The sequence below is a fragment of the Lissotriton vulgaris genome, unplaced genomic scaffold, assembly GCF_964263255.1.
Source record: "Lissotriton vulgaris unplaced genomic scaffold, aLisVul1.2 SCAFFOLD_3522, whole genome shotgun sequence".
In the NCBI taxonomy this organism is placed as follows: Eukaryota; Metazoa; Chordata; class Amphibia; order Caudata; family Salamandridae; genus Lissotriton; species Lissotriton vulgaris.
Window position 1 is genome coordinate 192,593 of NW_028255752.1, and position 27,184 is coordinate 219,776.

General features: G+C 44.9%; 1 long non-coding RNA gene across 1 annotated transcript; it reads left to right on the top strand.

The window, feature by feature from the left end:
• The first annotated feature begins 1,024 nt into the window (after positions 1-1,024).
• On the top strand, positions 1,025-11,977 carry LOC147659013 (uncharacterized). Its single transcript, XR_015307336.1, has 3 exons — positions 1,025-1,056; positions 10,580-10,659; positions 11,919-11,977. It is a non-coding gene; the product is annotated as an uncharacterized LOC147659013 (long non-coding RNA).
• The last annotated feature ends 15,207 nt before the right edge of the window (positions 11,978-27,184 follow it).

Sequence of the window (27,184 nt, forward strand, 5' to 3'; positions counted from 1 at the left end):
ATGCAACTAGTAGACTTATACAAATTGTATCCAAGCCGCCTCAGTCTGAAAGTCCTCTCATACGACTACTCCTCTTGTATTATTTTTTTTATCTTCACTGTATTACAATTTGTTTAGGTCATTCACATTCTTTTGTATTTGCCTTTTCTTTTTCAGGCTGGACGTCTTTCACCCACTGCTTTATAGTATGAGCATCAACTCTCACCCTTGCCACAAATCCTCATCATCAAGCAATTGGATTGCGGGAAACCAAGAATTGTATTCAGCGTGTTCTATTCTTACGTTCATTGCTTACAATCATTGGCTAGCGGATCAACATCATAAATCATCGTCTTCATTGTTTTGCTTTTGTTGTCTCCAATCTCCATGCGTACTGTTTTTCTTTCTCAAACCTTTCCCAAAACCCCCGTACCCATCCATTAAACAAACCCTAACCCTCTTCCCCCGGGCTGCGTGGTTACATTGAGGTGTGATGTTTCTTACATTAAATATACACCAACAATTTGATCACGCGCTTGCTGGGGCAGATGTGGTGAAAGCAACAATAGTGAAATGTCAACAAGGCATGGCCAGGATCTTCTGCGGCTTCCCAACTCAAGCTCTGTGTATAACGCCAAATAAATTACCATTAACATCAAACAACGAATGCATCTAATGAATTGGCGTAATTTTTTGGGTTTAAAGTTTAAAGCATTATGATTTAGAAAAGTTTGACGTTGCCGTGAGTACTACAACTACAGTTGAACTTCTTATCTTCTCTTGCACTTAGATTCCAGTCCCCAAAACCATTGTTTTGTTTCAGTTTAGCAGTAGCAATATTGGGTCACCCATGCAATGTACTGTACTTACTTATACTACCCCCACATTGTCTGTCACGCAAATGACTGCCTCTTTCTTTTTGTCTCTAAATGCTACTGGCAGGGTCTGTCTACTACTACTATCACAGACGTTCTGATTCTGAACCACAGATTCTTCGCCATTGTCTTGGAAATCAAATGCATCCCTTGCAGTGCCACACTTCATCATAAATCATCATCATCTCATCAGCAATCACAGGTAAGATAAGTTTGCAGTGAGGTATAACGCAAGACAGACTGGTCGTTCTTCTAATACTACAAATATAACTCGGTGAGGGTTTACCGCATCTATCTGTTTGCATGTTAAAGATGTGGGCAATATATTTTATTATTAAAAAGCACTGTCCGCCGACCTGCATGGCCAAATTAAACCTTGTGAGGTTGCACAACGTACATTATTTGGTGAAACACTCCCCCCTCCAACCCCCCAAGAAACGCAAATGAACTTCAAATGTTTTCTTTTGAACATAACTTTGTGTCTCGTTTATTTTTAACATAATCTAATATATAACTGAAGATGATACAAAAATAAAATATATAAAAATCCTACACCACAGCTGTCCCTACCCGCCTCCCCTAACCCCAACTAAATTCCCACGCTCAATGTAATGTAAAAAAAAAGTAAAAACCCAACACCCAATTCCCACCCACCAACAAAAGGATTGAAAAAGGGGCAAACAGGGTCCATCTCATAGCCGGCGGGCTTTTAAGTTTTGATCCACCAGGATCTTTACACGCTCCTCTATTTGTCTTTTTGTCTGACTACTTTGAGCCTCCAGCCTGGCTACCCGGAGGAGAATTTTTCTCTGGAACTGGCGGCACCTACATTGGCAGCCATGTTGTTGTGGGGGGTGGACGATACGGGGAAAATCTGGTGGCGGGCGGCTGCCTGACCACGCCGACGTACTCCTGCAGGCTTGGGGGCCGGGGCATTGGAAGAGGCAGCAGCTGCTGCCGCCGCCTCCTCCTCCTCCTCCTCGGCCTGAGCCACCAGCCGGCGGTAGGCCTCAACGATGGCCTGCAGTTTCCGCTGACGGGCCCGGACTGCCAGCTCCTTCCTCGTTGGTTTAGAAGGAGTAACTATAAACAAAGAGACAGAATTGTTGTAATCAAAAATCCCAGCAAATCAAGAACACAAAATGTATCCAACACATAGTGGGCGGCACAGTACAGTAGCAATAGCAAGCAAGTTGAGTACCTAAAATTTTCTTTTATCTATCTTGAACATTCTACGCCTTATATACTTCATTTGTCTGACTTTTTGGCACGGCATTATGCCTGCCCTAGTAACATAGCATGGGTGTACTTCAACGGTCACATACGAACACCTGTCTTTTTCATATCTCGTTTTTTTATATCATATACTCTGTGCTTCCGGGAAAAGTGACAGTCTCAAACTAACATTAATTAACAGTGGCAAGCTAGTACTAGTAAATGTCTACTCTAGAGACTATCATTCTTTATATCGCGCAACACACGTTAGGTGGTTTGTGTTTCGCCAGCAACGACCCGGAATGCATCCAGTCGTCCCCTCCTTCCCTTGCCTTTGGGTTTAACCAAAACACCGCTGCCGACACTAGTATCCACTATCCACTAACCACCGATATTGGATGTGTCTCCCACCCATGCAGGCAGCTGTGTTTTCCCCTTTCTATGCTTCCACAACAACCCACGCATCCAACTGCTCTCAAACACCTGCATTGCTGATTCCAAAGTATCCTTCTATATTATATGATTGGTGCTTTTTCCTTGCTCCTTTCATCATACTTAAAATCAATCTCCTGTTAATCCATCGCGGTCATGTAATGTTGTGGATAAGACTTTTTCAGTCTGCCACCAACCTTTCACAGCTGAGTTGTAGTCACATAGAAGAGGCCTGTATAACTTATTTTATCAATTCTCGCCGGTGGTAATGCTTTTGCTAAGCTTGGTAATGACAAAGGTGGCGTCATATATTGTCCAGTAGAACTTCAAGTTCATTATAAATATCAGAGTACAGTGAGGAAGTTTTCCCCACCCACCAAGTAATGCGGATCACTATTGAATGTAACTTACCATCGCCCACCGTTGTTGCCTCCTCCCCCTGTGCTGCCGGTGCTGCTGTAGGTGCCTCTGGTCCTCCATTCCCCTCCGGGATCGCCTCTGCTGACGCCGTCGCAGCGCCGCTGCCCCCGTCGGCACTGGTGGATGGTACCGGTTCTGCACAAATAAAAATAAGTAATTAAGTACACCTTTTTAGATGGATGCACAGCCCCCATTGTACTTGTTCACCAAGAATGGAGTTCTGCAAAACAGTTAAGTACAACGTAAGTAATCAGTAGTAGTCCACATTGCCTAGTACAGCAGAGTAAGTAACACACTACACATATTAGCATTTATTTGGTATGGTATGGTACCCAAGCTCATCTCATCTATACTGCTACTCTAGTTGTTAGACGGACCGGGAGGGTCGGCCGAGATTACGGGGAGAGGTCTCCAGGGAGAGCCGTCTCCAACGACTGTACAGGTAAGTAACTTCCCCCCCACAGACGGACACCACACAAGATTGAAGGTTAACGAGACTTTATATGCAATTCTTAGGTTACGTCGTTATGATACAAGGAGGTCTGGACTCAGGGGTCCCCTCGGTTCTGATCTCTGGTTGAGGAGAAAGGGTAGCGGGACAGTCTTAGTTACCAAGGAGTTAAATAGCTCTCAATCCTCGAGCTCGGCGTGGTTGCTGATCGGGCCGTGGAGGAGCCAAGCAGGTCCCGAGATGGATGAAGGATGGTCGACGGGCCGTGGAGAAGCCAAGCAGGTCCCGATGAAGATGATGGTTACAACGGTCCGCGGCCTCGCCAGCAGATCCGGACGACGGTGAAGAATGAAGGTTACGACGGCTGTGGCAGCGCCAACAGGCAGGACGATGGTGCACAGGACAGAGCTACGGCAGCGCCAGTAGTCCGTCCAGGATGAGTTCCTCTTACGTCTCTCGACTCCAAGATACAACTGACTTCCTGCTCTGGAGCTGCCCCAGTTATAGGGCTGGCGTGCTTTGATGTCCGGACCCTCGCACTTGGAGGTCGGGAGGTCCGGGATGAGGGAGTCCAGACACCCAGCAGGGGGGTGGAGCCAGCGCCCGGGGAGGCGATGGGCGAGCGGCACTGGGCGGGGGGAGAGCCATCGGCACCTCTTTCTCCCATTGACTTGCCAAGTAGCCCGCTCACCTCCTGGGTGGAGGGTGGTGCCGGATTGTCTGAGGCTGGGCTAGGCCCAGGGTTGAGGTCGATCGGGGGCCAGGCGGCCTCGTGGCGAGGTGTCCAAGATGGCGGCCCGGGCTGGGTGCATGGGCCGGCAGTGGATCGGACCCACGAGGTTATCATGTTCGAGGGCAGGGGTCCCTGAGGGGACGCAGGGCGTGCAATGGTGGTGTGTGGTGCTTGCGTGACTGGGCTCGGGCCTGGTCGAGCCGGGGGAGAGCGGCCCGTCATGTGGCCTGTCCAACATGCGTCCCCCCCAGCTGAAGGCGGGGAGAGTTACCCATCCTCTTGGGGACTCTCTTCGTCGAGGCGGAAAAACCGGGACAGGCCATCGGCGTTGGCGTGGTCGGACCCAGGCCGGTGTTCGACTGTGAAGTCCATACCTTGTAAGGAGATGGACCAGCGTAGCAATTTTGGGTTTTCCCCCCGCATATGCATCAACCACTGCAGGGGTCGGTGGTCAGTCTGCACCCGAAAGTGGGTGCCAAAAAGGTAGGGCCGGAGCTTCTTGAGGGCCCATACCACAGCGAAGGCTTCCCTCTCTATGGTGCTCCAGCGTTGTTCCCGGGGTAGGAGTCTCCGGCTGATGAAGGCCACCGGTTGATCGAGGCCTTCGGTGTTCACTTGGGACAGGACCGCCCCAATGCCCTGGTCGGAGGCGTCCGTCTGGACGACGAACTCCCGGCTGTAGTCTGGGGCCTGGAGCACAGGAGCGGAACACATGGCGGCCTTTAACTGTTCGAACGCCGCTTGACACTCTGGGGTCCAGTTCACCTTCTTGGGCTGATTTTTTGACGTGAGTTCGGTGAGAGGCCCCACGATGGTACCATAGTCTTTCACGAACCTTCGGTAGTAGCCCGTGAGGCCCAGGAAGGCTCGCACCTCAGTTTGAGTGATAGGGGGTTGCCAGTTCTGGATGGCGGCAATTTTCAGCTGTAGGGGGGCCACTAGGCCGCTTCCCACCTGGTGTCCGAGGTAGGTCACCGACCCTTGTCCAATTTGGCATTTGCTGGCCTTGATCGTGAGGCCAGCTCGCTGAAGGGCTTGCAGCACTGCTTGGAGGTGGTGGAGGTGCTCGGTCCAATGGTGGCTGTACACAGCGATGTCGTCCAGGTAGGCGGCGCTGAACTCTTCGAGCCCCGCCAGGACCTGATTGACGAGCCGTTGGAACGTCGCTGGGGCATTCTTCATGCCGAAGGGCATGACCGTAAAGTGATAGTGGCCATCGGGGGTGGAGAAGGCAGAGCGTTCTTGTGCTCGGGGTGTGAGGCCGATCTGCCAATAACCTGCCGTCAGGTCGAAGATGCTGAGGTAGCGGGCAGCGCCCATTCGGTCGACCAGTTCATCTGCCCGGGGGATGGGGTGTGCGTCCGTTCTGGTGACTTCATTCAGGCCCCGGTAGTCGACACAGAACCGGAGTTCTGGTGTGGTCCCGGGGGCGGCTGCTTTGGGGACCAGTACGACCGGGCTGGCCCATGGACTGTCTGAGGGCTCGATGACCCCGAGCGTGAGCATCTTAGCTACTTCCGCCTGGATGCAGGCCCGTACCCGATCAGGTACGCGGTAGGCCCGGTGGCGGATAGGAGGGCTGTCTCCGGTGTCCACATCGTGCACACACCAGGAAGTGACACCCGGGGTGAGGGAGAACAGACTGGCGAACCGTGATAGGAGGGCTTGGCACTCTTGCCGTTGTTCTCTGGTGAGGGTCTCCGAGAGTCGGACCCCATCCACGGAGCCGTCTTGCTCCTGGGTCCGCAAGAGGTCAGGGAGAGGCTCGGAGTCGTCTTCAACCCCATTGTCTGTGGCCATCAAGAGGCTGAGTTCTGTTCGTGCAAAGTGGGGTTTCAGTCTGTTGGTGTGGAGGACTCGGAGCGGATTCCGGGCGGACTCCATATCGATCAGATAGGTGGCAGGACCCTTGCGCTCGATTACCTTGAAGGGTCCCGTCCATTTGTCTTGGAGAGCGCACGGTTCTGTGGGGGACATTACCCAGACCTGTTGCCCCGGCTCGAATTCAATGGATGAGGCGTTCTGGTCATACCATTTCTTCATGTCCTCTTGACTGGCCTCTAGGTTGGCTTTTGCTAGGTCTCTGAACCGCCGGGACTGGTTGCGGAGGGTGAGGAGGTACCGGAAGACATCTGGAGGACTCTTGGCCGGAGGCATCTCCCAGCCTTCTTTGATCAGGCTGAGTGGCCCCCGTACTGGGTGCCCATAGAGCAGCTCGAAGGGGCTGAAGCCTAGGGACTTCTGTGGGACCTCCCGGTAGGCGAAGAGGAGGCACGGCAGCAGCACGTCCCACTGGCGACGGAGGGGCTCTTCCAATCCCCCGATCATCCCTTTTAGCGTGCGATTGAACCGCTCAACAAGTCCGTTTCCTTGGGGGTGATAGGGGGTCGTGAAGCGGTAGGTGACCCCACACTGTTGCCAGAGGGACTTCATATATTTAGAAATAAAGTTCGTGCCTCTGTCACTGACGACTTCCCGGGGGAACCCCACACGGGAGAAGATCCCCATCAGGGCCCGGCCGACCACTGGGGCTGTCACGGTCCGGAGAGGAATAGCCTCAGGGTAGCGGGTGGCGTGGTCCACTAGTACCAGGATGAAGCGATGGCCTTGTCTTGTACGCGGGTCCAGGGGTCCCACAATGTCTATCCCGACCCTCTCAAATGGGGTTGTGACTACTGGAAAGGGTTGCAGGGGAGCCTTTAATTTGCGGCCGCTCTTCCCACTGGCTTGGCACGTGGGGCAAGATCGGCAATGCTGGTGCACATCGTTTCTCATTTTGGGCCAGAAGAAGTGGGTCACTAGGCGGCTGTAGGTTTTATCCTGTCCCAGGTGCCCTGCCAGGGGGGCATCGTGGGCCAGGTTTAGCAGGAAGTCTCTAAAGCGGAGGGGCACCACTAGTACTCGGTTGGCCCCCAGCTCGGCGATTCGTTGCTCGCTGTACAATAGATCATTGTCCCAGTAGACCCAATGAGTTCCGGAGGTATCCCCGGCGCTTTGGGCGAGCGCTTGTTGTCGGAGTCCCTCAAGGGAGGGACAGGTCTTCTGTTCCTGACGAAATTGTTCTTGTGTGGGTCCCCCTTCTTGAGCCCACTGATCAAGATTAGCGAGGTCGGAAGGTTGAGCAAGTTCGAGGGGGATGCCATGGTCGGGGGTCTCGGCGGGGGCGACCGGAGGCGGTGGCGCCGGCCATTCGGGTTCTTCCGGGTGATGGTTGGCACGGGCGGCCATGGACCGGGTGGTGACGCACGCCCAGTCTGGGACGCCCAACATCCCCAAGTGTTCTTTTCGCTCCACGGCTGCCCACGGGGAGCTTTCCAGGTCATTTCCGAGGAGGCATTCCACGGGGGCGTCGTCTCGGACCGTTACCTTCAACATGCCGGAGACCCCTCCCCACTCAAAGGGGACGCAGGCCATCCGACACAGACTTTCCGAGTTGTCGGCTGATCGCACAGGGCAGAGAACGTTCGGTAGATATTGTTCTGGGGTCACCAGATGACAGCGGACGGCTGTCACACTGGCCCCGGTGTCTCGAAGGGCTTCGGCCCGTTGTCCATTGATGCTCACCCATTGGCTGTACTTCTGGGTGTTAGCGGGTAGGGGGACCCGCGGGACCATGTCTCTTCCCCCTAAGCACGCGAGAGTCATGGCGGCTGGCTCCCACTCTTGATACTCTTGCTCGCCTGTTTCTTGTTCCTCGGAGATCTGTTCTTCCCCTAGTGCCGCGGCGGCCACCTGGCGGGGTCTTGGACTCTGATACTGCGGGCAGCTTGGGTCGTTTGCATAGTGGCCGACTCGTTGGCATCGGTGACATGTAACATTGGCTCTGTATCCCGGTCGCGCCGGGGTGCTGCCCCGGTTGGCCGGGGGGGTGGTGCTGGTAGCGGGGGCGGCCGGAGTATTGTCTCTTCCTCGTCCTTGGCCCCCTCCTCCTCCTCTGGGTCGGTAGTGACCATTGTTGTTCCTGTTCTGCTCGTAGGACCCATTCCGGCCCACTCTGGTGATCTCCCACCGGTCAGCTTCGGCTGCGAGCTGCCGGGGATCGGTTAACTTGCTGTCGAGGAGGTGTTGGCGTAGTTCAATGAAGCAATTGTTGGACAGATGCTCCCATACCATCAGATTGAACAGCTGCTCGTAGGTCGTGACGTTGTTCCCTCTGATCCAGCCTTCGAAGGCTCGGCTAAAGTACGTTACATAGTCCACCCAAGTTGTACCTGGAATGCGTGTGCAGTCTCGGAACCTCTGACGGTACATCTCGGGCGTGAGGCCATAGCGGGTGAGGAGGGCCGCTTTCATATGGTCGTAGGAGGTCATCTGGTGGTCTGGGAGCTGTAACAGAGTATCGCGGCCCTCATTGAGGAATTTGCCCCATAGGCCGGCTCCCCAGTCGGCTCTATCGATCCGGTGCGCAGTCATCGCGATTTCATAGGCCTTAAACCATTGCTGGATGTCGTCTTCTCGAAAATATTCTCGGACCACATCCTTGGGGATGTGCACTTTTTTCTCCGCGGTCCCTGGGGTGGACGGTCTGTCGGGCACCCCTAACTCTTTATTTTGTTTGCGCAGGTTGATCTCGGCTAGGTTCCGTTCGTGCTCGTACGTTAGTCTTTTTTCCTCGAGCTCCCTTTGCCTCTGTTTCTCCTCTCTTTCTTCTCGGAGGCGAAGGTGCTCTAAGTTTATTTTTTGCTCGGCCAATTTGAGTTCTATGTCCATCTTGAGTCGGGCCATTTCGAGTTCGTGTAGTCGGGCTTTTTCTCTTTCTTGGATCTCGTCTTGCGAGAGACTGGTTCTTTGCCCCTCAGGGGCCGTGTTGGTATTTTTCGCGGTGCTTTGCTCAGGGGCTTCGACATCCCCGGTCTCTGCCCAAGATTCTAGGGCATGCTTAAAATCGTCCTTGGTACTTAGTCCGGTGGTAGCGATACCTAGTTCGATGCAGAACTGCTTTAGTTCACGATGGCTGTATTCCTCTAGTTTTTCCATTTGGAACTTCTCAGTTGATCCGCTCTCTTTAGTCGACATTGTTGTTCGTTGTGGGGTGAGCTACTCTCTGTACGTTATGCGGTGATTCGGATCGCGCCGCTGGCCACCAATGTTAGACGGACCGGGAGGGTCGGCCGAGATTACGGGGAGAGGTCTCCAGGGAGAGCCGTCTCCAACGACTGTACAGGTAAGTAACTTCCCCCCCACAGACGGACACCACACAAGATTGAAGGTTAACGAGACTTTATATGCAATTCTTAGGTTACGTCGTTATGATACAAGGAGGTCTGGACTCAGGGGTCCCCTCGGTTCTGATCTCTGGTTGAGGAGAAAGGGTAGCGGGACAGTCTTAGTTACCAAGGAGTTAAATAGCTCTCAATCCTCGAGCTCGGCGTGGTTGCTGATCGGGCCGTGGAGGAGCCAAGCAGGTCCCGAGATGGATGAAGGATGGTCGACGGGCCGTGGAGAAGCCAAGCAGGTCCCGATGAAGATGATGGTTACAACGGTCCGCGGCCTCGCCAGCAGATCCGGACGACGGTGAAGAATGAAGGTTACGACGGCTGTGGCAGCGCCAACAGGCAGGACGATGGTGCACAGGACAGAGCTACGGCAGCGCCAGTAGTCCGTCCAGGATGAGTTCCTCTTACGTCTCTCGACTCCAAGATACAACTGACTTCCTGCTCTGGAGCTGCCCCAGTTATAGGGCTGGCGTGCTTTGATGTCCGGACCCTCGCACTTGGAGGTCGGGAGGTCCGGGATGAGGGAGTCCAGACACCCAGCAGGGGGGTGGAGCCAGCGCCCGGGGAGGCGATGGGCGAGCGGCACTGGGCGGGGGGAGAGCCATCGGCACCTCTTTCTCCCATTGACTTGCCAAGTAGCCCGCTCACCTCCTGGGTGGAGGGTGGTGCCGGATTGTCTGAGGCTGGGCTAGGCCCAGGGTTGAGGTCGATCGGGGGCCAGGCGGCCTCGTGGCGAGGTGTCCAAGATGGCGGCCCGGGCTGGGTGCATGGGCCGGCAGTGGATCGGACCCACGAGGTTATCATGTTCGAGGGCAGGGGTCCCTGAGGGGACGCAGGGCGTGCAATGGTGGTGTGTGGTGCTTGCGTGACTGGGCTCGGGCCTGGTCGAGCCGGGGGAGAGCGGCCCGTCATGTGGCCTGTCCAACACTAGTCCTTGGAAAGTTAGACTGAACCATGTAACCTAACCAGTTTGTACATCAATGACATGTCTACAGTTTTGTGCATGCTACCTCACAGCTTGTTGCGCAGTACGAGAAGACGCCTTTGAGGCCACATGATAGTTCAAAGCATACACCTGAAGAGTTTGGAAAATAGAAAGGCCCGTATTTACTTTTTGAATGTGGATTGTGGAATCGAGTTTGCTTACAGCCTCAGGTTACACCTTTTTTTTAGCATGACAGCTAAAAACGTTGAATAAATGTATGTAATGTTTTCATACTGTCTAACGTGCACCACTTTTGTCATTATCTTTCGACAGATGAGAAGATTTCCTTCTACGAAGCAAAGATTTCCAGAGCTTACCAAAAAGAGGCATATGCAACCAGTATACGTTCAATGGTGAGGGGTCTCCGACATTTCCCACATTTCCCTATCGTGCACTGGTAGCTGTACAAATGTAGATTACTTTTTATTCAGCCTTTTTTAACTCTGGATTTTTTCTGGTGGCCCTGGCCTTGACGTATTTCACGGAACAACTTAAAAACATTGATGTTACTTACTTAGTTACTTCTAACAAAATAAAGGTTTTGAAGTACCACATTGACTCGGAAGTATATTTTCAGTGTCTGTTGTCTTGTAGACTTACACGAGAGAGTGAGCAAAAGGGGGTTACTTAGGTTATGGATTGTGTAATAAAAGCATTTGGCATCTTCATATTGGGATCCGGAAAGGGGTAATTGAATAATTGACCAATGACTGAGCCCATATAGGTTGTCATTCATTGAATTGTGGGTTCCTCTGAGTTCTGTGACTGAGGTGTAAGACTGTAAGTAAGTAAGGTCCAACCTGCCTATCACCAACAACATCCAATTTTGTGGTGCATACATAGTTATGTATGTGACTGCATAGAAGAATACCCGCAAGAGTAGTAGTGGTATTCATTACTAACGCTTACAAAATAGTAGACCAACATCTGGATGCATACTTGGTTGGTGTCAATTGGCAAAGAAGAGACATTACAAAGGAAAAAGCATAAGACAGGAGTGGACCCTGTGCCTTCCGCTATTCTATCACAGATTTTTTGAAAAGATTAATACCTTAACTAAAGAGTGGGCAACAGGGCAAGCTTACCTACAGACAGTCTAGTAGTAGCACAGAGAGTCATAGGAGAGGCTCTTTCAAGGAACAGAAAGGCAGGGACATATAGTAATACCCAAAATTTTGAAAACATAAAACCAAACAAGCATTTGTCAAAATTTAGTTAGGTGAAAAGTCATTAATCGGTTGGAAAAAAAGCTCAGTTAGAAAGTTAGGGAAATATCATTGTTCCAAAAGAAAACACTGTTGGACTTACTGGGGACAGCAGCAGGATCCTCAGTAGAGGAGCTCTGTGCCTGTGGTTCTTCGCGTTCACCCGCCGACTCGGTCCCAGTCTTCTGCTTGCCCCTGGGTTCTGTGGTTCATGCAAGAAATAATAATAAAGAAAGAGGAAAACATTGAGTGCTGTGAAACATAGACAGCATTTCAAAAACCACTGCTACAACATTAAAAGAAACAAACATTGGTCTACCAAATGACTACTGCCTTGCATGATTCACTGACTAGTGTATATACTTGGAGAAAACAAATAAAATGTTCCATAAACATTCTGATTGCAGATTACTAAGTAACACAGAGGCAGTAAGACCTGAACAACACCACTGATTCAAGAATGGGGTAATCAATCAATTATCTGTAAGTAGCCATTTCTTTTTCATTTTTTGCCAGCAAAATGCATAGATCACAAGGAGGAGACATGCTTAACTTTGTGCATACTTACTAACACGAAATTGTACGCTCATGGCATCATATTTTGTTTTGCTACTGACTGAATGCTACTGCTGCCCTACCCACTCAATAAACAAACTACATCAGTTCTATGGAGGGCTGAGGCAGGGGCGGCTCTAGGCTCATGGTGGTCCTGGACTCCTGGCCAGGGAGCGTAGGTGGGGGGCCCGGAAGAGGAGGTCGGGGCGGAGCACGGAGGCCAGTGAAGAGGGGGGAGTCAGGGTGTTTGGAAGTGGAACAGAGCCGGAGGCACCAAATCCCTGCCAGGGGCCGCCACGCAAATATGTATCCATCCTCTGAGGATTATTACATTAAGGATATATATTGGTGGGGTGGCCCCTGGCGTTTGGTGGCCCTGTGCAGTTGCACAGCTTGAACATGCCTAAATCCGGCCCTGGCTGAGGTAAGAAGAACAAAGTAACTTTTGCATTCATTGCCAGAGGAGGATTCATGCAGAAGAGAAGTCCGTGAAAAAAAAATGATACAATATGCATTGCAAACACGTACAATTATCCATCAACGGCTATTTCACTGACGGACAAAGGAAGGGGACAAGACTATATTAATAGCATTAACTAACTTCAGTTCTCTACAATAAAGAAAATCTCACACCAATAAACAGCAAAAGCTAGCGCCAAATTGAACACGCAAGAGTCAGTGAAGATGAAAAAGCGCAGCACAGACCAGTGTCATACAATTACAGTACATATAATAACGGAATACATCGGAAATGTAACTAGGAGCAACAGTCATCGCGTTACTTATTCAGCCAAGATTTACAAAGATACAATAACAATACTTATACTACTATAGAGATATATATTATACACATACTTTTTTTTTTGGGTAGCCACTCACCAAGACCCACGACCTCGACGCCAAGCAGGTCCAACAGGTCCTGCTCCCGGTCCAAAATGTCTGCCCAACGGTGGGTCAGCTGATGGTGGGTACGCCGGATACCGGAGCAGCGGAAGACTGCCCGGCGCACCTTCACCCACCGCCGGAGACGCTCCTCAATATGGTGGTAGCCGGAGCCGGGCCTGCCACCTGCTGCCAACATCAAGGGGAGGTAGCGCTGGATAAAAAACACCAGGGCAGCCACCTCCTCCTCCCCAAAAAGTTGGCGGGGCCTCACCCCTAGGGGGCGCATTCTGCCGCAAGGCAGCCGGGTTTTTTGGGGCACTGGCGCCTTGCCCTTTGAGCCGCCGCTGCTGCTGGCGCCCTTGACCATGGTTCTGGGTGGAGGGGAGAAGAAAAGTTCAAGACAAAAAGGTAGGGGAAAGAAGAAGCAAGGTAAAAGAAGGAAGTAAAATAAAGCAATAGAAAAGTTGTAAAAGTAGAAATAAAATGAAAAATATAAACCTAGGCACAGAGAGAAATAGGTAATAACTAAAGAAAGTTTGAAAAAGTGGGTAAAAAGACAAGGATTAAAGAGATTTCAACAAGATGCAAAAGTAGGCCCAAAACCATAGCCAGAGTGTGTGATCCAGGATGGCTGCGCCCATCGCGACCGCATGGGTAGGTTCGCGCGATATTTAGCGCGATCACGCACTTGTAGTGCGAACGAGAAGATGAGTTCCCGAACATGTCTTGCACAACGCGACCACGTTAATTGTGACCCGGAACAGGAAATAAGGGAACGCAAGCAGGCGGGACAAACTTCTGGGGTAACTTAGCGCGCTAGCCATCCCAAGCATGCAGGCAACGCCCCGAACACGCGCACCGCGCTCCCGAAGACGAAAAACGGCTCGCGAACGGGCCCAGCAAGCAACTCCGCATGGCTGCGGAGCTACGCGTAGTTCGCGGAGTGCAACTACGTCTTCGCGGAGCTCCGCGGAGTCCGACTCCGCGAACTACGCCCAGGGTTAGTGAAAATATGCGTCAAGCTAAGGATGAAGATTATAAGAATATTCTACAAGATGTTAGAATTGGAAAAGTGACCGAGCATGGGAAAGAAGCTTTACATGCACGATTACTGTCAAATTTGTATCCAGAAGAAGACGTTGTGCCTGAGAATATTTTTCGGAAAATTACTGAGAAGAAATCTGGAATATGTTTGATGCCAACTCTTGCAGAATGTGTTATCTTCAACAACAAAATGTTGAATTTAGAAAACCAAGAGATTGTGAAACTGGAAGCTATTGACAGAGTAGAGCATATGGGAGCAACAATTATTTTGTCTGAGAATTTGAAATCTACATGTCAAAGTAAGTACATATGTAAAACACAGTCCATGTGAGAGTTGACATATATAAATAACTGAACATAAGAGCCAGTGAATGTGAGAGTGGCTGTATGGATCATTGTGAACTTGTATCAGGGATTGTATAAGAGAGTAAATATGTGTTAGTATATGTTTGAATAAGTAAGGTGTGTATAACTGTATAGTTGAGGAAATGGAGGTGTGATTGATTCTTTGCATGACTGACTAGGTGTGTGAGTAACTCCCTGGATGTGTGACAGTCTGTGAGTGTCTGTTTACACTGAGTGTATCTAAGGTTATATTACAGTCTGAAGATGTTCATTGTATTATCACATAAATGATATCATCAGTGATGTGATCAATAATGTCAAATGAGATGTCAGTGATGTCATCAGTGATGTCATTTGAGATGTCATCAGTGATGTCATCAGTGATGTCATTTGAGATGTCATCAGTGATGTCATCAGTGATGTCACTGACCATGTCATGAATGATGTAATATGTGACATCATTAGCAGTGGATTGCGGGTCCGCGATATATAGTTAGTGCAACTAACTATATATGGAATTTCAATGGTTTTGTGCGAATAAAATAAGGTTTTGTAAATGCTAATCCCTAACTATATATGGTCTATAACCTATGGTTTTTTCAGTGAATTTTCAAGGTTTTGTAAATGCAAATTCCTAACTATATATGGTCTATAACCTATGGTTTTTTCAGTGAATTTCATTGGTTTTTTAAAAGCTAATATCTATAGCTGTAAAATATATTCTTTATTACGTGACGTATCACGTAGCCCGTGAGACGCCTCATGATGCATCGCATAACCGCAACGTTTCGTCTCTGCAGCGCAAACAAAACCGCAATCGCAATTTCTTTTTTCTTTTGCCCCGCGGGGAACTTTAATAGCCCCCTCATCAATCCTAGGGGTTCAGGAGGAGTCTACCTTACCCCTTTCCTTCATTTACACCTTTTTTTTTTCCACCTCTTGTCTCTCGATCCCACAGAGAGACAAGATGGCGGCCGCTCCAGACTGTTTACAATGTTAACAGCCAATCAGCTTCACCTCAGACTCCCGTTACACTGCCGGTTAGCTTCCCGGTTAGCTGCCCGGTTAGCTGCCCGGTTCGCGTACCAAGACGCGTCTCTACGGCAAAAAAATCGGATTTTTTTTTTTTTTGGGCCCCGCGTGGCTCTAGAATATCCCCCTCATCAATCCTAGGGGGTCAGAAGGGGTCTACCTTGCCCCCTTTCCTTCATTTCCCCCTTTGTTTTGGCCTCCTCTTGTCTCTCGATCCTACCGAGAGACAAGATGGCGGCCGCTCCGGACTGTTTACAATGTTGACAGCCAATCAGCTACTCCTCAGACTCCCGTTACACTGCCGGTTAGCTTCCCGGTTAGCTGCCCGGTTAGCTGCCCGGTTCGCGTACCAAGACGCGTCTCTACGGCGAAAAAATCGGAACATTTTTTTTTTTTTTTTGGGCCCCGCGTGGCTCTATAATATCCCCAGCATCAATCCTAGGGGGTCAGAAGGGGTCTACCTTGCCCCCTTTCATTCATTTCCCCCTTTGTTTTGGCCTCCTCTTGTCTCTCGATCCTACCGAGAGACAAGATGGCGGCCGCTCCGGACTGTTTAGAATGTTGACAGACACCGGAGAGCCAATCAGCTTCGCATCGCAAAGTTCTGTTACGCGAAAAGTACGCGAACCGGAGCGCTGCCCGGAGCGCTGTTACAGATATATATATTTTTTTTAACGTTAATTTCTCAAAATCCACTGAAGCACATATATTGAGACCTAGCAAAGGCACATCGGGCTAACAGTCCCTACAATTTTGCCAAGTTTCGTGCAAATCCATTCAGCCGTTCGGGCTAAAAGTGAGGCCAACCGCCCTATGGAAATTAACATGGGAAAAACGCGTTTTGGGACCCCCCTTTTTTCTCGGCCCCCCCTTGACAAACCCCCCCAAATTTTCAGGGGCTGCTCAGAAACAAAATGTGCCATTTTCCTGAAAATTTCAGCCGATTCCGTCCACAAACGCCAAAGTTATTAGACATAGAATTTTCAAAAGTTCCATAGAGAAAAAATCCTAACTATATATACCTACTGGCGATCGCCAGTAGGTATATATAAGCGTTCTTCATGGGGCAAGTTTCTTGTAAATACGCTCCCACCTGTGCTTGGCAAATTTAGATTTTGATTATGGGAGTTACATAGCCATGTTAAAAATGTCCCAAAAATGGTGCAAGGGCAATCAAAAAAACGCTTTCATGTGTCTTAAGGACATTTACAGTCATTTCCAACTGAATGTAGGTATACAATTGATTTATATGTTGTGTTTAAAAACGATTTTTTGAAATCAATTACATTTCTGGATATGTACTGCTAGAGCTTCATAGGTTGTTTGGGCCATATTTATAAGGCATTTGAGTGTCTATGATGTTATTTTTCCCTTTTTAAATGGAAAGCGTTCTTCATGGGGCAAGTTTCTTGTAAATACGCTCCCACCTGTGCTTGGCAAATTTAGATTTTGATTATGGGAGTTACATAGCCATGTTAAAAATGTCCCAAAAATGGTGCAAGGGCATTCAAAAAAACGCTTTCATGTGTCTCAAGGACATTTTCAGTCATTTCATCTTGAATGTAGGTATACAATTGATTTATATGTTGTGTTCAAAAACTTTTTTTGAAATCAATTACATTTCTGGATATGTACTGCTAGAACTTCATAGGTTGTTTGGAGCATATTTAAAAGGCATTTGAGTGTCTATGATGTTATTTTTCCCATTTAAATTGAAGAGCTTTCTGCATGGGGCAAGTTTCTTGTAAATATGCTCCCACCTGTGCTTGGCAAATTTAGATTTTGATTATGGGAGTTACATAGCCATGTTAAAAATGACCCAAAAATGGTGCAAGGGCAATCAAAAAAACGCTTTCATGTGTATTAAGGACATTTTAAGTCAATGAGGAAACACAGGTGATGTAATTCTGAAATGAGGAAAAGAAACTCCACATTTTTCAATTACATCACTAGTGTTTCCTAAGTTTATGAATGACATTGTGCAGATGAAGTTTAGGTCTGACCACAGATTCAAAAGAGGTCTGCCCTTTGTTCAAGAGTGAAGTGGACATGACTTACTTCATTGGTAGGCCTTCACATGTATTATCTCCTTTGTTTTCTTCAACAAGCGAAAATCTCATCTGCAACCGTGTGTTGGCCTCACCTCAAACAAAAAAACAGGTGATCGACCGAATGAGGATCAATGACACACATTCACCCCAGTCCAAAGATCTGGGCCCAAACAAACCTCTAGATAGGCCACACCTTATCGTCATCCTGAATCAATCATTTAAAATGTTAGGGAGAGATTTATGATACGTGTATGCCTGTTTTGTACCACTGTGCGTCACTTTTGTGACGCAGTGGTGGTGCAAAAGATTTGCTATGTTAAATAATAAGTAGGGTGTTAAGTTTTTGATGACTGTTATTCATTTATTGTTTGGTAATAGTGGTTAATAACATTTTTTATTATATTTTTCCACAGATTCAACTGCAGATCATTTCAAAATTTGAAAAATGCCAACTAAGAATCGAATTAGAAAGGCTAGAAAACGTCAAAGACAGCAGGATCATCTATTATTGCAGCAGTCCTCTCCCCAAAAAACTTGTGAAATCACCAAGAAAGCTCCGGGTAAGAGCACGAAATCATTCATAAGAAATATTTGTAGTAAAAAAAGTATTTCAACAAAAAATGTTTCAGTCCAGAAAAAGAGAAGCAATTTAAATGGAAAGGAAAGACCAATCAAAAATGTTACTGCTAGAGCAAGAGATAACTCTGTGCATGATAGTAGAAGGAAACAACAGTTTAGGGACATTCGAAAACGAATGTTCCGCAACAGGATAATAGTTAATTTATTACAAAATATTAAGAAAGGCCAACAGAAAGTGGCATTTTATAAGAAGAAGAAAAATGTAGAGAAAATTATTGATCATGCTTTCGAAATTAAGCGAAAGTTATTTATTTTGGTAATCAATAGAATTAGGAAACTAAACAAAGTAATTTCTGATTTCAAATCAAATAGTAGATGGAAGAGAGTAGTAAATCGTAGTAACTTTTGTGAAGTTTTTTCCGGAGAATGGATGCATAGTTCAAGTTGTGAGGCATTTTTTAATGAGGAGAGTTATTTTCAGGATAATGATTTGGTGTTTGCAGTTGACACCAGTGGTCGAGCTTATGAAGTGAAGGATGGTTGTCCAGTTGAAAAAGAAAAATTTGTGACAACAGAGACAGACGAGGTGTTAGGTAATGAGGTTTTAGGAAGACGTCCTAAGGGTCCTGTGTACATTTGGAAGTGTAGTTCTATTTGCAGTGTGCGACAGGATTCCATCAATTTGCTTTGTGATTTTGTAAGGACATTTAATAAGAAAAGTTTGAAGCAGAAAATGAAGTTGTTGCAAGAATTAGATCCTTGCAGAGTGAGACAAATGACAGGTTTGCGTGGTCATTCACTGGCTTGTCTTTCCAGGAGAGTATGCCAGAGTGTTTTTCATCATTCCAGGATGCTAGCAGTGCATCATAATAAAGTGAGGAAGTTAGTTAGAATGTTGTATTATGCTAAGAGTCCAGCAATTATGCTTAAACAATTATGTGCTGCTTTTTTGCATGGTTCTGAAATAGATGTCAAGAATATTTGTGAAGAAATTGAGTTTTGTTACTTTGGAAGTAAAGATGAGAATGTTCAAATTGACCCAGAAGTAGAGGGTAATGTTGAAGATAATGTACAGGTTTTCAGTACAGATAATTTTCAGAAGGAAATTGCCACGTTTCAGATGAAATCAAGTGAGAGGCCTAATTTCACTTGTGTGTTTTGTCGGCGCACTTATTACAAGAATCAGATTAAGTTAGTGGATTTATATGCAAAAAGTGAAAGGGAAAATAATAGTGAATGGAAGGATTTTGCCACATACTTGATGGTAGAAAATTATTTTGATTTGGGATCGGATCAACGTGTGTGTACTTATTGTTGTAACAAATTAAACCAAAACCAGATGCCTGCTAGGGCGGTTCATAATAATCTGGAATTGGTTGAGATTCCTTCTGAATTGAAGGATTTAAATGCTTATGAATCTATTTTGATTCAAAGTATCCATCCCTTTCAGGCTATTGTAAGAATGGAGCCAAAGACAGGGAAGTTGCCTCCATTAGATTTACAGAGAGGATTAAAGGGAAGAGTTGTTTATTTGCCTCTAGATTTGAACAAAAACATTAACAAAATTGGAGTAGAAAAAGTGGAAGAGGAACCTCTGGTTATCTTGGTTAATGGGGTTCCGACAAAGAATAAGAAAATATGGCAAGATTTAGTGTAGAAGTCTTGTTAAAGACTTATATGTTCGCCGTAAACAGTTTCCTGTTTGCTTGGCATATGCGGTGACAATCCATAAATCGCAAGGTTTAAGTGTAGATAGTGCATTGGTGAATATTGGCAGTTCTGTGTTCAAAGAGGGTATGGCATATGTGGCATTGTCACGAGTTAGAACTTTATCGGGATTGTACTTGATTGATTGTGATGTCACAAACATTTGTGCGGATCTAGATTGTGTTAAGGAATACAATAGGTTAAGAAGAGAGTATGCGCCACATTTGCCTCAATATCCTTTGTTTGAGAAACGTGTGGTAGGCCGTAAACGAAGAAATATCACTAATAGTAGGGAGGTTATAGCAAAAAGCCGAAAAGTCGATGAACCGAAAATTGTAAGCAGAAAGAAAACGGATTCTGTTGAAGATGTTGTCGGTTTTCAATTTGAAAACAGTTCTGGTGTCAACTGCTATGCAAATGTAGTGGTTAATGTTCTCTTTTCACTAGAGACTTTAAAAGAACAGATTGTGTTGAATTCGGAACAAAGTTTATGCTGTTTGTTGAATTCTGTGTTAGAGAAATGTAGCACTGATCGAACAAAAGTAGAAAGTGTGTCTGAAGTTCGTTATCTGTTAGATGAATGTTCAGGTCAAACAGACTTCTCTGAAAATAATCAGCAGGATTGGCAGGAGTTTTTAATGTATATGCTTGATGTATTGCAAGATGAGGGTGTAGATGTAGATCACCTGTTTGGGCTTTCTTATCAATGGCAGCGTGACTGCGAGAACTGTATGGTATCAAGTACTACTAGTGTAGACTCAGAAAGATTTATATATTTAACTTTGCCAGACAGTAAATCAGTCTCCTTTAATAAGCTAGTAAATGCAGCTGATCACAACATGGAGTGTAGCCAATGTAAATCTGAAAAGATGTCAACATTATTTATACGAAGATATGGCCAGTATGTCATTTTAATGATCCAACTATGTAGGCCTGATGGATCAAAATTGTCAACTTTAATAAAAAAAATTGTTGCTTCTCAGCTGTCAATATCAGGAAGGACTTTTGTAACTGTAGCAATTATCTATCACGAATTGCCGTTTGACCTTAAAAATTCTTACCTGGTGTTTTTAAAACCAAAATTTTAAGGAAAGAATCTCTGGATTTCCTCTGAGGAATTGCAAAAGGTTCATGAAGTAGAGGGAATGTAAGTCTGCAATGCTGTCTAGATTATTGGTCCAAAACTTTTAATTATAATGTCATTTTAAAAATCCAACTATATAAACCTGATGCAAGTAAGTCTGCTTCATAGTAAGCAGTATCAGTGTCATAGGAAAAGTAGAACATGAGTGAGCAAGAAGGGTAAGATATTAGTAGTCCAGGATTGTGAAAGTAATCTTAAATGTTTTCTTTTTGAAAGTTGCGAAAATAGAAAATGACGGGATTTGATTACAAGAATTACAAGAGTTGTAAATCGCTGCAACATGATTTGGCCAAGTGGAAACATGTGGTAGAATGTGAGAAGTCTTTTATTGTATGTAACATATTTTTCAAAACGATGGAGGTTTTCTTTCAGAAAGTGGCGGGCTGAAAATATTAATAGCACAACAGAGTGTACGCTGTTCATAGGACATCCTTCGACGTTATGGAAAGTAAGTTAATTTTAAGGAGTTTTGAATTCAGATTTCTTATGTTGTATGGGTTTTTTAAACACAATCATTTTGATTGTGTTTTTTTTCCCCCGCTGTTACATGATGAATACCTTCAAGTCACTGATTTAAGTGAAATTTGATACATTCTGAGAACAGCAAAAATAAACCATTTAACATGTATAAATAATGTTCTACTTTTTGTACTTATGATATACATTTAGAAATGTGAGGTAGATATGGAGAAACTGAGGCTTCTGTAAGTGTCAAAGTTAATGCTTACAGTGCTGCACTTCTGGGTACTGTTTTTTTTTAAAACTGAATAGGCCTCACCTCAAAGAAACCTCTTGAAAGGACACATCTTATTTGCATCCTGAAACAATCATTTAAAATGTTAGACACAATTTTATGATGGCTTTACATCTCTTTTGCGCTGCTATTGCATCACTATTGTGAGACATCAGCAGTGCAAAAGATGCACCATGTTCCAAAATAGGCCTCACTTTATCAGCATCAAGATACTGTTTGTTTAATATATATATCTTTAGGATTGTGTAGGGGACGTAGAGAAGCAGAGGCTTCTGTAAATGTCAAAGTTGTTGAAAAACTGTTTGTTCTTGAACCTTTTCCCTTGTCTTTTCTAATTTTTAAATATATGTTTTAATATTTTTGAAATGTTTGTTCTCTCTTTCACAGATTGAAAGTATGAAAAAAGAATTGAAAAAGTTAACAAGAATTATAAGGTAAATGTTTTCTACTCTTTCTACCCGCAATCCACTGCTGATGATGTCACTGACCATGTCATGAATGATGTAATAAGTGGACATGACTTACTTCATAGGTAGGCCTTCACATGTATTATCTCCTCTGTATTCTTCAACAAGCGTAAAATTGATCTGAAACCCTGAGTAGGCCTCACCTTAAACAAACCTCTGGAGAGACCACACCTTATCGTCATCCTGAATTAATTATTTAAAATGTTAGGGACAGATTTATGATATGTGTATGCCTCTTTTGCGCCACTGTGCGTCAGTTTTGTGACGCAGTGGCGGTGCAAAAGATTTGCTATGAGGCGTCAAAATTACAAATTGATGCATCTAGGCAAATGTGTCATGCTGTTTTAAAACCATGCCACATGAAACCGATGCAGCAGTGATGAAAAAGATGCACCATGTTGCAAGACAGGCCTCACTTGGGGCCATATGTATCAAGCTAATTAGAATGCTTTGGCGAAATATTTCTGCTGATAAAAGCTGCAAAACTTTTATTGCCTATGTTGATGATATGGCTCTATGTTATTTACATTTCTTTGCTGTTTCAATTAATCTTTTTCTGTTATTTTTTCTTTTCTGTTTTCTATTGTTTCTCTCTGTTATTCCACATGTTTTAATCTTATTTTGAACATTCACTCACATTCTCCATTAACTCTTCTTTGTTATTGTTCTACTCTCTTTTTTTTCTTTCACTTCCTTATCCATTTTGTTTTTCGCAATTATACCCTCTTCCATCTTTTTGTCGGTAAATAGATCTATTAAACAGTATCTCTGGTTTACTCCCTATAGCTGTCTTTCTTTTAACATTACTCTCTGTTTACTTCCCTTATACTTACTCTTCTTTTTTTTTTAAAAAAATGTTTTGGTTCGCTCCCAGTTCGCGAACCGGGCAGCGAACGGGGAAGCGAACCAAAAGAAATAGAGCTTGCCAGAGTGCTAAACATTCTAGCAATTTTATTTGAAAGGGGAGGTAGTTCTGAAAAGAACTTTTTTTTTAATGTTTTTGTTGTTTTTTTTTTTTAATTTTTCTGAACATTTTTTGTTTTTTTTGTATTTTTTGAAAATTTTTATGATTTTTTTTGTTTTTGATGGAGGGGAAACAACAAAAAATAGGCATTGAAAAGGGCTCAACAGGAGCAAAAAAAAAATTACTGTCTGGGGCGGTTAGGGCAATTATGATTTTCATAAGCAACGTTCATTAACGATATGCTCATGTTACCACATGAAAGCAATGCACCGCAATACAAACAGGTTAATTTGATATGTAAAAAGTTCTGCTGAATGTTTGGCATGGTTTCCCGTGCCTCTGCTCCTGTCAACGATATTTGCGAAGTTGACCTGGCCACAGGAGTTGTTGTTGGATTATCCTGCAGGTCACGCAGCTCTGCACGGCTGTAGTTCAATGGATGCCACCTGCTCATATGCCGATGCATGGTATAGTTCCCAAAGCTATACTTTTTATCAGTGCCTCTTGATAACTTGTCTTTACAAATGAGGCAGGTGACATACTTAGCATTTACTTTCTTCTGCCCTCGAGGGAGTGAAAAAAACTGCCAAATGAAACTGGTTTTCCGATGGGAAACACGGGGCACCTCTTGTAAGAACTGTGGTCCTTCTGTCTCCTCTTCCTCTAGTTCATCCTCTTCCTCCTCTGTGTTGGTGATGAACTGGGGTGGTGGTCCTCTCTTCCCATGAGGAGGTGAAGGTGGTGGTGGCGGTGCACCAGCTGAAGCAACTACTGAAGCCATTGCTCAACTATGAAAAAGGGTCTTTCTCTCACCAAGATGAAAGTCAGAGTGAGGAAAGAAGGAGGGGTTTTCATCATTTGGGAAAAGCAAAAGTTCTAAACCAATGAAAAGTGTTATTTTTAGGTCATATGACCTAGTCTTACATCATTTGGAAACCAAAAGTGAAATGAACCAATGAAAAGTTTTAAAAACAAGTCACATGACCTGTTCCGCTCACGTTACGCGGTGCGCGCCGCGCCCCGGATCGCTTCTGGTTCGCGGTCCGGAGCACTTCCGGGAGCGCTAACGCGGCGCGTCATAAGACGCATTACGTGACAACGTGATACGTCGCGCTTCCGCGACGCGTCACAATGTTGATTTCTAACGCAGCAGTTGCGCAAACGGAACGTTTACCGGTTCGCGGACTAGGTCGCAGCATCAAGATAAGCTAACGGGAAGCTTCCCGGTTCGCGAACCGGGAGCGAAGATAAAAAAATATTAAAAAAAAAAAAAATAATAAAAAACATGTAAAACATATTTTTGGATTTAAAGAAGAATACATTTTACAGCTACAGATATTAGCTTTTAAAAAACCAATGAAATTCACTGAAAAATCCATAGGTTATAGACCATATATAGTTAGGAATTAGCATTTACAAAACCTTGAAAATTCACTGAAAAAACCATAGGTTATAGACCATATATAGTTAGGGATTAGCATTTACAAAACCTTATTTTACTCGCACAAAACCATTGAAATTTCATTTATAGTTAGTTGCACTAACTATATATCGCGCACCCGCAATCCACTGCTGATGATGTCACATATTACATCATTCATGACATGGTCAGTGACATCACTGATGACATCACTGATGACATCTCAAATGACATCACTGATGACATCACTGATGACATCACTGATGACATCTCATTTGACATTACTGATCACATCACTGATGATATCATTCATGTGATAATACGATGAACCTCTTCAGACTCTAATATAACCTTAGATACAATCAGTGTAAACAGACACTCACAGACTGTCACTCATCCATGGAGTTACTCACACACCTAGTCAGTCATGCAAAGAATCAATCACACCTCTATTTCCTCAACTATACAGTTATACAAACTTTACTTATTCAAACATATACTAACACATATTTACTCTCTTATACAATCCCTGATACAAGTTCACAATGATCCATACAGCCACTCACACATTCACTGGCTCTTATGCACAGTTATTTATATATGTCAACTCTCACATGTACTGTGTTTTACATATGTACTTACTTTGACATGTAGCACTGAGATATCCCTTCACTCACCAATACACTCATGCAAACAGTCAACCGCCCATATAGCTGTTTCCACATGCACTTTTGAAACCATGCATCTAGTGAATCAACTGCTCACACATCTATGCACAGAGTCATACACCTCCCAGCCACCCACACACACACTCAGTCTCCCATACAAATACTTGGGCAACCAATCAATAACCCATATAGTTACTCATATAGCTACTTATCAACACATGCAACAGTTTACAGAACAACAGACATATTGATGCACAAATTAAGACAGTTTAGTCACTAACCCATGCACTCAGTGAGACACATTTAATCACTCACTCATACAGTCAGTCATGCACCTACTAAATCCTTCATCCAGACACTTATACATCCACTCATTCTTCAATATGTAAGACATATTTTAACTTTACAGAAATATACAGTCACTGGGTGTTGTCATCAGTGATGTCATTTGAGATGTCATCAGTGATGTCATCAGTGATGTCATTTGAGAAGTAATCAGTGATGTCATTTGAGATGTCATCAGTGATGTCATTTGAGATGTCATCAGTGATGTCATCAGTGATGTCATTTGAGATGTCATCAGTGATGTCACTGACCATGTCATGAATGATGTAATATGTGACATCATCAGCAGTGGATTGCGGGTGCGCGATATATAGTTAGTGCAACTAACTATATATGAAATTTCAATGGTTTTGTGCGAGTAAAATAAGGTTTTGTAAATGCTAATCCCTAACTATATATGGTCTATAACCTATGGTTTTTTCAGTGAATATATATATATATATAGGTTTATTTGATGCCCCACAATTCTACATGATTCTTGGTCTTCTGTGACTCAATAAACACAACATACTCATAATTGTGATAGAAGGGAAACTACATTGAACTCCAGGTATTATGTAATAAATTGTTACCCAGCTCCACTGACTAGTACAACAAATCTAGCCAAGATATTGCATGATATGTTCACAGTGTGGCTACCTTAGAGGGACTTCAAGAGGAATATGCAGATTTAGCAGAAGGGTTTGACAAACCAAAAGCTAATGTTCTGCCCCTACATTGATATATTGATTGTAGGTTTGATTTAACTCCAAGAGTCAAGCTACCATGCAGGAGAAGATATGCTCTTATGGAGAAGGAAAACAATCACCTCCTGCAAGTCTAATATCTATAGAATGGGTTTATTAGACACTTCAAGGTATCTGTGTCATCCACCTTATTTTGTGTGCCCAGGAAAGGTTGGAAACGTTGTCTCTGTATAGATTACAATGCTCTAAATTGTACAACAGTGAAAAAACAATATCCCCTTCCTTTTATCACTAGTATGTTAGATCAATTGAAGGATGCAAAGATCTACAAGAAATTCAATTTTTAAGGGGGCTTACCAACTATTCTAAGTCTGAAGAGGTGTTGAATGTTAAACCGCTTTCCGAAAAAAAATTGGGTTGTTTAAGTACCAAGTCATGCCTTTTGACAAAGTTTTACTAGTGTATCTAAGTATCTGTTGTGCGATGTATATAGATATCGCTATTTACTCTCATTCTATGTTATAGCATGTCCAACAAGTTTGTGCCATCCTTCAACAACTGCTCAAACACAAATATACAGCAGATCCAAAATTTCCTAGCTTTTTCTATGGTTCGCCAATTTATTACAGAAGGTTCATTCAAGACCTCTCCACAGTCACCACTATTTCTCACTTGTTACATAAGATAATACAATCTCAATGGTTCTCAGATGTAGGCAAGTTTTTCTAGGAATAAAAAAAATCACCATGATCCCAGTACTGTCTCATCCTAATTCCAACCCTCTCTTCATAGCAGAAGTGGAAGCTTTACAAACTGCTTTAAGGGGGATTCTATAGCATAATATTTATGTAAATTACTCTCAGCAGAACTAACTTATTCAACTGGAGATCAAGAATATTGGTGTTTTTAAGAAATGGCACTTCTACCTTTTAGGAACAAGACAACCCATTGGTATTTCACCAGCAAATATGAATATACAGTTTCAAGCACTAACTGTACATCAACTCAGGTGGACATTGTTTTTTTG